General features: G+C 39.2%; 1 long non-coding RNA gene across 1 annotated transcript in view; it reads right to left on the reverse strand.

The window, feature by feature from the left end:
• Positions 1 to 344: 344 nt before the first annotated feature.
• Positions 345 to 14812, reverse strand: part of LOC111761327 (uncharacterized) — a 31704-nt gene continuing 17236 nt past the window's right edge. The window contains exons 2-4 of the long non-coding RNA XR_011649552.1: positions 12362 to 12516; positions 7608 to 7659; positions 345 to 3486 (exon numbers count right to left, since the gene is read on the reverse strand). This is a non-coding gene — a long non-coding RNA (uncharacterized lncRNA). The remainder of the gene's footprint in view (positions 3487 to 7607; positions 7660 to 12361; positions 12517 to 14812) is intronic.

Genomic DNA, 14812 nt, shown 5'->3' on the forward strand with positions numbered 1-14812 from the left:
TATCCTGTTGATGGAGCCACTGAACACCGCTCACTGGTAATCAGATTAAGATCAACAAATATTGATTGTACATGGTTGCCCGATTAAATCCTGAATAATTAAAGGCCACTGAGTTTCCCAGCTCTTACTCCAACATGTGTTACCATAAGCAACATGTGCTGTGTTTACAGAGTACCACAAGCAGGCATGACAAATGGAAAGAAACCGGATCTGCTAAGAATCAATCTCCTTTGAAAGTTTCTATTTGAAAATCTGATGAGACAAAGAGACAGGTTTTAAGTTGACAATGATCATATAATTGTGAGACATTGTATACACCAAAATATGTTCAATAAACTCACATGCCTAAACACCTGCTCACATCTAATGGAGAGTTGGTTACACAAAATCTGAATGATAGGCATTGTTAACAACAGCTGATCTGACACTTCTCTTTTAGTTTCCTAACTGACCTCCAGTAGCAGAGTCCCTGGAATCTGACAGAAGAAAGCAGTAATGACAAGCAAAGGTAGGGCTCAATCAATAAGTGGTTATTGAGTTCTTACAGAAGGTTAGGTACTGGTGAGGCTGCCAGACCTTTCTTCCCTCTCAATTGTTTCCTTTTTCTAATTTTCTATCTTCTGCTTCTTAACCCTTCAAATGTTCCTTACTACTAAGCTAGAAGATAAGGAGATGAGCTTTTATCCATTTACCTTTGAAACCATAGTTACCTTCTAGTACTTGTTAAGTGTTGGCCCAAAGATTCAAAGATAAAATCTTAAATGTTTGTATTTTTTTCTGATAGGTATGTGTGGTCAGGTAATAAGTCAAAAATTAAATTTTAGTGATATGGCATTGGTGATGTAGTCAAGTAAATGTACTGCAGAGTACAGAAAGGATTAATTCTTCTTGTGCCTACAGGCATCAGGGTATTTCACAGTAATGGTGAATTGGAGTTTACCAAGTGAGCAGAGATTGGGGTAGCCTAGAGAAATAGGAAATGAGAAAGTAAGTGTGTTAGGGTAAAGACTAAGTTACTGTAACAAATAGACCTGAAATACAGAGGCTTGAAATGTTAGAAGTCTATTTCTCTCTCACATGAAAGTCTGCAGATAGCTAGATAGTCAGGTGGGGCAGCTTTGCTCCACGAGGTTGTTCAGAGACCAAGATCCACCCAACTTGTTGCTCCGTATTTCCCTAGGCGTTTTTCACATGGGGTAGTATCAGCGGACAACTGGCTTTGTTGCCAAGTGCAAGTTCCAGTCATAGGAAGAATAAAGAGAAGAGGTCCAGTGCAGTCAAGTTCATTTTAGTCAATTGAGGCAGAAGTTGCACACTTCTCTTCCTCTCACATTCCACTCACTTCAGGAATAGACATAGGGTCATGTCTAGCTGCATGAGAGGCAGGGAAATTTGTTTTAAATAATGTGACCCTATCCACAGGAAAGAACAAACTGTGGGTAACACCTAAAAGCCTACTATAGCAAAGGAGTGTGTAAACGAGAATGCTATGCTGGGGAACTTGTAATGGTAGACAATAACCAAATCATAGCTGGTAGCATGGTACGAGGGCATGGAGGATTTTGAATGCTACGTTACTGGAAAACTTTAGTGGGGCTGACATGCTCAGTTTTGTGTTTGGAATGGATCACTCAGGTGATCCTCTTCCACTGCGTGTTAATAGATCATTTAAAATGGTTAAACTAGAGGCCAGCAATTGTTATAGGTCCAGGTGAGAGATCATAAGGCCCTGACTTGGGTCAGAGAGGGCTGGGAGGGAAGGTGGGGTTGATGTAAGAGAATTTTTTTTTGTTAGAGAAGTATGAGTATGCAGAACAATCTGCATAAAATACAGGATTCCCATAAATCACACTATTATTAACACCTTGCATTGGTGTGGAATATTTGTTACAACTGATGATGGCATTTTTATAATTATACTATTAACTATAGTCCATGGTTTAACATAGGGCTTACTGTTTGTATAGTGTAGCTCCATGGATTTTTAAAAAGTTTATTCTGTTACCATATAAATAATCTAACATTTCCCCTTTTAATTACATTCAGATAAGTATATTTGTGTGCTGTTAATTACCTTCACAATGTTGTGCTACCATCACCACCGTCCATTACCAAAACATTTCCATCATTCCAAATAGGAACCTGAGTATTTTAAGTCTTTAACTTCCCCTTTCCTGTTCCCAGCCCATCACCTTGTAACATATAGTCTAGATTCTGATTGTATGGTTTTGTATGATTTTTATAATAATTTAAAATCAGTGAGATCATACAATAGTTGTTCTTCTGTGTTTGATTTATCTCACTCAACAAGATGTCTTTGAGGTTCACCCGTGTTGTTGCATGTATTAGGACTGTGTCCCTTTTAATAGCTGAATAATATCCTATTGTATTAGTGCTAAAGGAATTGCAGTTGTGGACCATGAATTTTAAATCACCACAACTAGGCTGAATATATCTCTATTAATCAAAATAGGAACCATTACAATCAACACATTTTTACCAATGAGAAATAAGTTGGCTTATTCCTGTTGTGTAAAACTCCTTGCTTTGGGATTTGACAAACTCATGGAAAGCATTTTCTGTATCCTGCTGGTTGTGGAAATGTTTTCCCTGCAAAAAGCTGTTGAGATGTTTGAAGAAGTGGTAGTCGGTTGGTGAGAGGGCAGGTGAATATGGTGGATGAGGCAAATTTCGTAGCGCCATTCATGCAACTTTTGAAGCATAGGTTGTGCGACACGTGGTTGGGCGTTGTCTTGAAAAAGAATTGGACCTTTTCTGTTGACCAGTGCCAGCTGCAGGGGTTGCAGTTTTCGGCACATCTCATCGATCTGCTGAGCATACTTCTCAGATGTAAGGTTTCACTGGAATTCAGAAAGCTGTCGTGGATCAGACCTGCACCAGACTACCAAACAGTGACCATGACCTTTTTTTTTGGTACAAGTTTAGCTTTGGGAAGTGCTTTGGAGCTTCTTCTCGGTCCATCCACTGAGCTCGTCATCGCCGGTTGTCACATAAAATCCACTTTTCATCACATGTCCCAATCCGATGGAGAAGTGGTTCGTTGTTGCATAGAGTAAGAGAAAGCAACACTTCAAAATGACGATTTTTAGAATTTTCAGGCAGCTTATGAGGAACCCACTTATAGAGGTTTTTCACCTTTCCAATTTGCTTCAAATGCCAAATGACCATAGAATGGTTGACGTTGAGTTCTTTGGTAACTTCTCATGTAGTTTAAGAGGATCTGCTTTGATGATCTCAATTGTTTGTCGTCAACTTCCGAGGCTGGCCACTGTGCTCCTCATCTTCAAGGCTCTCTTCTCCTTTGCAAAACTTTTTGAATCACCACTGCACTGTATGTTCATTAGCAGTTCCTGGCCCAAATACGTTGCTGATGTTGTAAGTCGTCTCTGCTACTTTATGACCCATTTTGAAGTCAATTAAGAGAATCGCTCGAATTTGCTTTTTGCCTAACATCATTTTCATAGCCTAAAATAAATATAAAATAAACAGCAAGTAATAAGTCATTAACAAAAAACCAAAGTGAGAAATGCATATTAAAATTATCTATAATGTAACCACATTCATTTAAGAATGAATGCCAATATCAAATGGCAAATTTCAACAATGCAAAATCACAATTACGTTTGCACCAACCTAATATGCATATATCGCATTTATTTATCCTGTCATTGGTTGATGGACATTAGGGTTACTTCCACCTTTTGGCAATTGTGAATAATGCCACTATGAACACTGGTGCTCAAATATCTGTTTGAATCTCTGCTTTTCAATTCTTTTGGGTAAATACCTAGTAGTGGGATTGCCAGGTCTTATGGTAGTTCTATACTTAGCTTTCGGAGGACCCTGCCAAACTGTCTTCCACAGTGGCTGCACAATTGTACATTGCCACCAACAAAGAATGAGTGTTCCTATTTCTCCACGTCTTTGCCAACACTTGTTATTTTCTGTTTTTTAAATAGTAGCCATTCTAATGGGTGTGAAATGGTATCTCATTGTGGTTTTGATTTGCATTTCTCTGACAGCTAGTGATGTTGAGCATCTTTTCTTGTACTTTCTGGGCATTTGTTTACCTTCTTTGGAGAGATGCCTATTCTAGTCTTTTGCCCATTTTTTAATTGGCTTGCTCGTCTTTTTCTTATTAAGATTTAAGAAAAATTTAAGCAATAGACTGAAACTGGCTGATAAGTTTCTATAAGCCACCTCAATTGAAAAGTATTAAACAATTCTCACAGCCTTTCTACCATTAGCAAAGAATCAGCCACAGGGGAGAATAAATATTATGTGCCTCCTTTTGTTCCACACCCCACACCCCCTGCTTTTTATTAAATGTCCATACTTTGAAAATCAAGCAACTTAGATGGTTCTTTACAGTTTATCATGCTGGGGCCATGTTCATTACTCATTTAATTCCTATGACCACCTTGTGGATTTAGCACCCTGAGTATATTAAAACTCTGGGAGTGTATTTACCACTCAGGGACTGAGCCATATAAAACCAAGTCACAGAGGCTGGTGTATGAGCCAAACATCAACTTCATAATTTCTAATGAGAAATGAAACTGGCAAGCAGACAGATGTCAACTTGACCTGTCCTCCAGGGGACATGCTGCATGGGAAGTGAAATTATCAGAAGATTGCTTTGGGAGTGTGGAATAAATCAAGGAGAATTAGATATTTGAATATTTCATGGTACTAAACTCTTGTAGTTAATGCATTCATCTCCCCAGTGGGAATATGGCTCTCAGGGGAACTAACATCCTGCATTGGACATATCAGGCATCTCTTCTGGATGCTGGTTCTTTGTGGCGTTTCCCTCATTAGATCCACACTAAAGAGCATTTACCCCACATGTGGAAATCCTTATAAGAGCCAAGGCCCCTATCCCCAATTTGGGAACTGATGGGAAATAGGTTTTATTCTGGAGGTGTACTGGAAGAGATTAAAAACTGATGTTCTATATCAGGGGTGAGCAAACTTTTCATGTAAAGAGCCAGAGAATAAATATTTTAGATAATGTGGGCCATATGGTCTCTGTCACAGCTACTCAATTCTGCCATTGTAGCATAAAAGTAGCCATAGACATTGTGGAAATAAATGTTCCAATAAAACTTTATTTATAAAAACAGGAAGCAAACTGGATTAGGACCCCCAGTGTATATTTTGCTGAAGCCTGTCCAGGATTAACTATCTCTTCTCTGTTCATAAAATCTTACTCCACAGAGGATTCAGTATTACTAATTTTTTTCCTATTACCTAAACCTTAATTATGTTCAAATTTACCCTCCCTTATTTTGCCCCCAGGCCACTCTGATTGGAATCTAGGGTGTTTCCAAGCCTCCAATTACTGTGAATCTCTTGGTTTACTCTCATAGATGCTTGTCATACCTATTGTGTTCCCCAAAGTACAGGTCAAGTTGACATCTGTCTTCTTGCCAGTTTCATTTCTCACTAGAAATTATGAATTTCACTAGCTGAAGTCTCAGAAGCCAGCCTCATTTCTCTCCAAGTTTCAAAGTCACAATTCATGCTGTACCTATTGTAAAACCCATTTTGCAGATGAGCAATCCAAGTTTGAGTGACATCCCTGAGATTAGCCGGGTAGTAAACGGCAGGACTGAGCGGGGATACCAGATGGTCTAACTCCAGCTCCAGCCTTCTTTCCAGTCTGCTACATTTGCCTGGGTATGTTCTAACTGTTAGAATAACATTTGGAGAGGGAGGCCAATCAGTTTAGCTTACTGTAATGAAAGCAGGGAAATGTGGTTATATGGATATGGTAGAAAATGATTAAGGTTTGGGGGCTGTAAGAAAACACACGTGAAAAGTGAACCTTAGTCCACTGCCTAACACCCTCTTTATATCTACAGCAAACATGACCTTTCTGAACAAAGAAAAGAGGTGATTTAGTCATCGAAGCTGGAGCAGGTTTATGTGACTGTGTATTTGGATTTAATCTCTACACTTCATTAAGCATTTGGTGGTAAATGATGTCTGCTTCCCACTGTACTGACGAGGGAGCACGTGACCAGAAATATGCTTAAATGGCTTCTGGGTGCTGCCAGGCTTGGCAGATAGTATTCAGAAAAATATCAATTCCCGTGCCCCTCAATGTTACAGCATTTGTGTTACAAATTGGCGATTGTCATTCCAGCCAATGGCACTCTGTGACATCTTTCCTGGCCCCAGTCCTACCCCAGGAGGAATCAACCACTTTCTCCTCTCTGTAAATCTTGCTCTGATAAGGCCTTTAGCAGTGAGTTTATCCATTAATATGTCTTCTCCTCTGTCTTTTTTTTTTTTTTTTCTTGAGGTACCAGGGCCTGGGGATTAAACCCGGGACCTCGTATGTGAGAAGCTGGAGCTCAACCACTGAGCCACATCAACTCCCCTGAGTTGGTTTTCTCATTTGTTTTGCTTGTTTTTTATTTTTAATTTTATTTTTTTAGGCAGCACCAGGAACCAAACCCGGGACCTCCCATATGGGAAGCAGGCGCTCAACCTCTTAAGCCACATCTGTTCCTTCCTCTGTCTCTTTTGAAGGCAATGGTTAGGTTGAATACCTCTATCTAGCACAGGGATTGGCCTCTAATAGCCTATCTCTAAATATTTAATAATGGAAAGAAGGCTTATTGCTGCAATAGTTTTCTTCACCTTCCTTCTTTTTATATGCTCTCCGAACAATGACTGCGTGGCAAGGTTTGCCTCTTCTTTCCCTTCTCCCCTATGATTCTTTTCCATGTTCATTCCTGGTGGGAAACAAACCTTTGCGTTGAATCTTACCATGTGCCAGGTAATGTTTTAGGTGCTTTAGAAGTCTCAAAACTCCTTTAATCCTTTAACTACCACTCTACACCCTACAGCATGCCAGAAAACTGACTTCTTTCCTACTTAGCTGTGTGACATCCTACATGACTCTCCATGTTTCACCTTCCTGATCTATGAAATTATTGGAGTAACCACAGTACTCAACTCATAGGGTTTATGAGCTTTAAATGAGATAATACATTCAAGGTGCTGAGCATAGTGTCTGGCACATAGATCTTCCTGTATTTTAGTTCTTAATATTAGGTTTGAGAGATGACGGACATTAGCAAAGGAGAGTCTGTCATTTAGGTATTTCATGGTAAAGAATGCAATTGCCTACCTAGCATCTACTTCTCTAAATGAAAGTAGAAATGCATCTCATAGACTCATTCCACAAGGAGCCACAAGTGGATGGAGCCAGGACCTTCAGGGTAGAGAGGTAGAAGAAGACAGATGGAAATGGAAAGGCCTCCTTCTGAACCCCAGGAAAGCAAGAAGGAAATGGTCTGCACCATTTTCTGGACCCCAAGCATGTTTGTGATCAGTTAAGAGTAAGACTGCATTCTCTTTGGTAATGGATCATGAGGTCTTCCAGATGTTGCTCAACATAACGCAATATTACAAATATATTACTTAGTTGATTAAGTTGTTGAGCAATAATTACTTAGGGTGTGCCAAGCAAAGCACATCCTGAAAGAACATGTCCCCTTCCTTAAAAATGGTCACACATAAACCTTGCTACAATGCTAACGAAAGCAGACTAGGGAGTGGTCTCCAGGCACCTGAAGATGAGGTCTTCCTGCCAGCAGGTGCAGTTCACGGGCATGAGGCAGGCTGTGGAGAGGAAATGATGACAAGGGTAAGGCATTTTACCACACAGAGGTCTTCTGATACATACCATTCAAATGGGAATGAAAAGCATGACAAATTAAAGAAAATTACAGGCTCTTCTCGCTCCTTTTCCCTGCGAGATGTGTTCTGCAGAACGCAACCCGGTCAAACAGATCAGAGAGGTCAGCATTTTCTACTTCCAGATATACATCAGAGTCATTTTAAGGAGAAATCACCTTGGGTGCTTTTAGAAGCTGAGCATCCTGAGCAGCTCTGGGAGGAGATGGCTTAGCAAATGCATCCGGTGGTGGGGTTTCCCAGTACCACCACCTCTATGCCTTCCAGCTCCACTTCCAATCAAACATGCCCTACTCGCCTAGCCTGTATCCTGCAAATGGAAAAATCACCCTTACTATTTTATGTGGGTATCGTTAGGAAGAAGCATGCATTTCCCTCTTGGCTGTAGTGTTGTCTGTTACAATAGCGTTATAAATAAATAATGTTTCTATAAGAGAGATGAAGAAAGAAGCAGTAAGGGGGAGGATACTGTTTATCAGAGAGAATGCGTGCCAGTCAGGAGACCCTGGATTGGAATGTGAACATGGTTTAAACAGGAAAACATGCTGCTGACAAAGAAAGCTCAGGTGTAACCAGCTTTGACTGGGTGCTGAAATGGCATCTGCCAGGTAAACTGCCTTTAGATTGAGGATGTTTTCTGTCTCAGGCAGGAGGCATGAACAAGCTCCAATCATTGCAATACCAATGCTGCTTTGACGATGCAGGCAATTCTGGGAAGGAAGTGGCTCCTGCAGGGAGACGATGCACGATTAAAGGAAACTTGAATGCCTTTGGGAATTATTTTCAGAGGGAAACAAAACAAAACTATACAAGAGATATTTAATTAACACTAATAGTTATAAAAGGTGACAGTCCTCCCATGAATCTCAGTATAGGACCATTATCTACCATGATCCCACTTTAAACCAACTCCTGACTTCTGTGTAGGAGTAGGATCACTTATTCATTCATTTGGTCATTCAGCAAAAACTTAGTGAACACTTCCTATGTGCTACTTGAAATATATCTTTATTATATGATAAATATAATAATCCTAATAAATCAGTAAGTAAGTAGTTTAGGGGATGGCAAGTACTATGGGGGAAAGACAAAATAGAATAGAATATGGGGAATTGACTCCGTGTGTGCATGAGTATGTGTATGTGTATGTGAAGGGGGGGTTGACATTTTAAATATGGTGGCCAGGATGAGCTTCATTGAAAAGGTAACACTTGAGCAAGGGCTTAAAGGCAGTGTGGGAGAAAGCCACGAGGACATCTAGGAAAAGAATTCCAGGAGAAGAAATAGGCAGAGCAAAGGCTCTCAGGCAAGAGAAGGCATAGCTTATTGCCAGGAATAGCAAGGGGACCAGTGTGGCTGGAGCAGTGTGTGTGGGGGGTGGCAGCTAGATAAGATTTCCTCTCCCCATAAACCCGTTATGTGAACTTTGACTTTTATCCTGATGTTATGAAGAGGGAGAGGGCGTAGCTGCCACTGCTCTCTTTCCATCTGACAAAAATTTCTGTGATGGATCCATTGTATTTCCTGCCACTGCAGTTGACGACTGTGTGTTCTGTAGACATCAAGGCGTGGGAGAGCTGATAGCATCTTTCTTCGTGCAAGTCAGAAAAATCACTGTGATGCAACAGCTTCTTAATGTTCAAATCCATATGGGATTTTGTTTTATATTTCAATTATCCCCCTTATGTTTGTAATGGAAATAGGTGGTAACATGCTGAGTGTAAATAATGCTGGTTTAGGAGTTAGAGGCCATAGATCTGCCAGCTCTGATATCTTATTAGACTTAGACTTTTGTTTGCCTCATTTGATAATGGAAGTGATCAAACCCTCCTTGGCTTACCTTATGAGGTGGCTGTGAACATCACATAAGATGGGTTTTTAAAGGGGGAAGGGAGGAAAGTCATATATTATCATCCACTTACTGCACACCAAGAGCACTGTGCTTGACATGGTTTATTTTAAGGATTTTCCAGTAGGAAAAAGCCTATTGAAGACAGAAAATACAATACAAATAGACTTTTTTCCCCCTTAAGTTGAAAAAACATAATTAGGCTGTCCCTCTGAAGAGGGCTTAAAAATCTTGGGATGAATTAGAGATTGGGATCCGAACCTAGTAAAAAGAAACTCAGGATTTAGACAAGACTAAGGAACTTGTAAGGAGTTAGTTTCACCAGAATGAAAATGGTAATTATGCACTACACAGAGAACTCCTTAAAGACAAGTTCTTCATTTTATTCATCTATTTATGACTAATAACTGTGCCTTTATAAGTGAAGAATGAAATTAAAAAAGAATTGATAATGAAGTAATAAACAATAAATGAATGGATAAAGAGCTGAATGAACTAAATTATTTTTATGGTTTTCCACAGACCATAGCTATTTTTGTTTTTGTTTTTGTTTTATATGATTTTCTCACTTAAGGGAGTTCCCTCTGGCCTCTGGCTTATGAAATTGTTTTTCTACTTAGAGAACCCAGAAAGAAAACCCAAAACAGATGCTGAATATTTAGAAAAGTTGTGATAAAGACATTACAACTTCATTGATTATATTCTTGACCACACTGAAAGTTTTCTGAAGTGTGTACTGCAAGTTGAACTGAAGACATGGCCAGTGCTTTCCTGTCTCGTTGAAGTTCATCTGTCAGAGTCATGGTAAGGATTTTGGAGGCAACATCCGAGTCCATTTCTGCACGTGCAGAAGTATATAGAATGCTAGGGAATGTTCCCTTCTTCTCTCCTTCCTCTTGCCCCCTCCTCCTCTTCAACCTCTTCCTCTTTCTCTTTCCCCTCTTCTATTTCTTTTACCCCCTTCTCCGTAATTAATGACATATGGTATACTTTGCTATAATATATTTGCCTTCTGATGTGCATCACGTTATTTTGTTTTTCCTGCTCACTCCATGTATCTGGTTGACCTTTATGAATACCTCTGAATATATCACCTTCTGCTCCACTTCAATTCTTCTCCATTCTTTGCCCTCTGTTCGGTTTTGCATGCTAGGCTCTCCCATTCCATGTTGTATTGCAGCCATCCCACGCTTTCCAGTATTTCTCAAAGAAGTTTCTGTTGGCTCATAATTGAGCAGTCTTTTTTTCAAATGTTTGTGTTTTCTACCTCCTTTTATTTTCAGTCCTTAGTGAAGATATTGTATTTCAGTGGGTGATTAAGGAAAAAATCAGTCCAACCATCTCTGAAGAAAGAATAAGTATTATATGTTTGGGGGGTTTTCTTATAAATTATTAAGTAAGGTTTATGAGAATTTAGATGTCAAGAAAGTCTGGGGCTATATTGTTGAGATGACCTGGAAAGAGAGGTGGACTTAATCTTTGATGTTCCGATTAAATCAGAGGTGAATAACTGAGTTGTTCAGGCCCATCTAAGGATCCTCTGTGTGTGCTAACATTTCAGGGGTGGGGTGGGAGTAGAGGTAGTTATCCAGGGACTGTAACTGGATAATACACTGACTTGCTGATAACAGCCATTACCTGAAGTATTATCAATGGTGACCATTTTGATCTATTTAAGTCTTTGGGAACTTTGGAGCTGGAGGTAAAGCAAAATAAGTTAACCTGTCTCCACACCACTCTGGTCTCAGCCAAGTTGCAACTCAATCTTTTGTCATCTTCCTCCACCATGTGGCTTCCTTTTCTCATTTAAACCACCCATTTCCAAAGTCAGAAGTGAAAATCAAGTCAGGAAAGGTCGAGGTGCATGGCCTCTATGCACACTTCTTGCTTGTGCCCAGGTGAGGGATAGGGTACTATACCATTAGGAGAGGGTATCATGAAATGAGATCCAGTACGTCAGTGCAACTCCACTGTCCCCAACAAAGGAACCCATGATCTCAGAGCTCATAAAACCACCTAAGGACCAAGTGACGAGAGTGGGCAATAAAACACACAAGGCGCTCTGACCAGGAATGAGCAAGAAAATAAAAAATAAATAAAGACTTACGGGATGAAATATTTAAAAATGTATATTAATTATGGTTGTTTCTGGGTAGGAGGGATCTTAGGGGATGTTCATCAGTACTTTCTTTTTAACTGTGTAATACTATTAATATAATATAAAATATTAATATTAGAAAAGCAAAAATCGATTGAAGTATCGCTAATTTATTAATGTGCAAATGACCCCAATCTTAACTGCTTGGATGAAAACCTTTGTGAGACTTAGGTGAGATTGAAGAATGCAGTCGTACATTCCACTGCTAAGTGTATAGGCTTTAGGGTAATCTGCAAAATTCTAAGACACATTGATTTATGAACTAATTAATGGCATACAACAAAAATACTTATAGGAACTCACTCTACCCCCAGCCTGAAAACCCCCCAAACAATAGGAAAATGGCTTTTGCATGTTAGAAAATTAAATTCAATATATATTTATGAGGCCATTCAAAATGTGGAGTCCTTTCCTATGAAGTCCCGAGTAAGCAGAAATGTCCATGTATCAAAACCTAATTGTGCCAGAGTCTAAGGCTTGGGGAATAAATTAAGTCTTAAGCTACAAAAGACATTGGACATTAATTTTAAGGCTTATTATAGCTCCGATGATATGGGCATTAATAAATCCAACAAGAAGAAAGAATAAGGCAAAATGACAAATAAGACAAAAAGACATACCTATTGGTTTCCCTGGCAAAATGTTGATTGTTGATAATTCATTTAAAGTTACGCAGGTATTTCTGTGCTCCAGGGTCATTGTTCCAGCAGCTTGTTAATAGGGATTGAATAGGGTGCTGAATATTTCATAGATTCTTAAAATCTATTTCTTGCTTCTGAGGTGGAGAGGGAATGGAAAGAATTTTATACTATGTAAAGCATTCAACATTCATCCTGCAAACCTTTATTGAGGGCTTTGTATGATAGAGTGGTAAGTACTATGGGCTATGAGTAAAATTTGACAGGCATTCAGAGACAGGAAGCATTATTTCTGCCTGAAAAGAGAATTGTCTTTAGAATTAGCCTTTTAAATATCTCTGGGACTTAGAAATCTACAAATTCAGTTAGATAAGCTTCTAGGATAAGGAAACTGTGATGAAAGCTCAAGGTTGGATAAATGTGGGGCATATAGTGAAAACAGTAAGTCCCTGAAGTGTGGATAAAATAAGGTTCATACAGGCCAACTATGGGAGATAACTCTGGAAAGACGGTAGGAGCCACATGATGCTGGCTTTATGTGGTAGATGAAGCAATTTTTATTGAGCAACTATTGGCTGGGTGGCTCAGTGAACAAAGTATGTGACTATTGTCAGGATGATTTCAGTTTCCTCAGGGGTAATGTCACAATTCGAAAAGCAATTTCAGTACAAAATGAAAAAATATGATGATAAAGTAAATGCAGGGTCTATGCAAACATAGTACCAGGGCATCTAATATATTCCTGAGGGGTCAGAAAAGATTTATTGGATAGACAACCCCAACTCTGAAGCCTGAGTTACACGTAGAATTTTAAGAAGTTAAATGTGGAAGAAAGTGATAACATTTTGGGAAAAACTAGAATTATCCCAGCATGTCTGGAACTTAGATTGTGAAAGGAAGATGAGAGTAGCCAAAAATGAGTTTACCTCGATAAGCATGCAAGATTAACAAGCTGTGGAAAACCTTACTACTGTCCACTGATGTCTGTTATCTTCTTCTAGGCACATGGGAAAACTATACTTATGTACCTCTTTAAATTAGGCATGGTCATGTGATTTGCTTTGCAATGGAATGTGTGAAGGGTGATGCATTTAACTGATGGTACTCAACTCTTTATCTGGTTGTTCAGTCATCATGAAATTATGAAAGCATGTGTTTTAGGGAGGTACAACACTGAGCCATTGCACAGAGAACTGTTTCCTTAGAGTTCCACTTGAACCCATATCAAATTTTGTGAGGAATGAGAAATTAATGTATTAAGGTAATGAGACTTGGGGCTTGTTTGTTACAGCAGCAAATCCTGGCATATTCTAACATGGTTAAGAGTTTGGATTTTATTATGGGGCAGTGAAGACTAATTGGAGTCCTTTTTTTTTTAAAGCAAGGCAGTGACATAAATGCTCACAGCTTAAAAGTTTGAAAGACTATTCTCATTCAAGTTTACAGGAAAGTGGAAGGTCAAGTTCTAGGCAAAAAATAATGAGAAGGAGAATTAGGACAGTGGCAGTGAAACAGAAGAGAGAAAATACATAGGAGAAATAGTGGCAAAACCGAATCTACAGGATGTGTTGTGTGACTAGCTCTGAGCAGTACGGGAATAGTCTAAGACAATTAGATAGTCCAGCTGAAGGTACTAGAAGAATTGTGTTACCTTTAATAGAAAAAAGAAACATAGCAGGAGAAATAATTTGGGAAAGAAGAAGAAAGAATTCAGTAACTAATCCAGTTGGACTTGAAGAATTCAAGAGAAAGGCCAGGGCTTAGGAGTTATCTGCTCCAAGATGGTAGCTGAAGTGAAGAAAATGGCAGCCTAGAGAAGAGGTCTGAGAACAGAAATTTCATAGCATATTCCAGGGGCAAGAAAGAAAGTATGGCCAGTAAGGAAGCATAAGAAGGTACCATGTAATATCATAGAAGCTAAAGGACAAAAGATTTTCTGAAACAAAAGGGTATTAATTTCTGTGAAAACATTGAGAAGGATGAGGATTGAAAACAAAACCCTCCATTAAAGTTGAAGTCTGGTAGTCACATGGGAACTTTTTGAAAAAGCGGCTTCAGAAAGACTGTTGAGAGCAGAGAACAGGTTTTAAGAGACAGAGGGTAAGTGGGTGGTTACAATAGGGAGGTAAGGGGTATAGACAAATATTTTAAGAAGTTTTCCAATGAAGAGATGTAATGAGATGGAAAATTAGAATGGAAAATGATAATTTTGAAGTTTGTATGTAAAATCGATTTATAATGGTAATAACTAATTATCATCATTGTTAAAGATTTGAGCCTTGGGGGTCAGAAGGCTTGGATTTGAGTTTTGACTTTGTCGATAAATTTTGCGACCTATGGCAAGAGAACCTCACAGGAGTTCCGCGTTCCTTATAAACACGTTCCTTGCTGATCAGGCCCCTGTCCACCCATTTGATCTCACTTTATACATCT

This window comes from Dasypus novemcinctus, chromosome 9 (assembly GCF_030445035.2).
Source record: "Dasypus novemcinctus isolate mDasNov1 chromosome 9, mDasNov1.1.hap2, whole genome shotgun sequence".
Taxonomy (NCBI): Eukaryota; Metazoa; Chordata; class Mammalia; order Cingulata; family Dasypodidae; genus Dasypus; species Dasypus novemcinctus.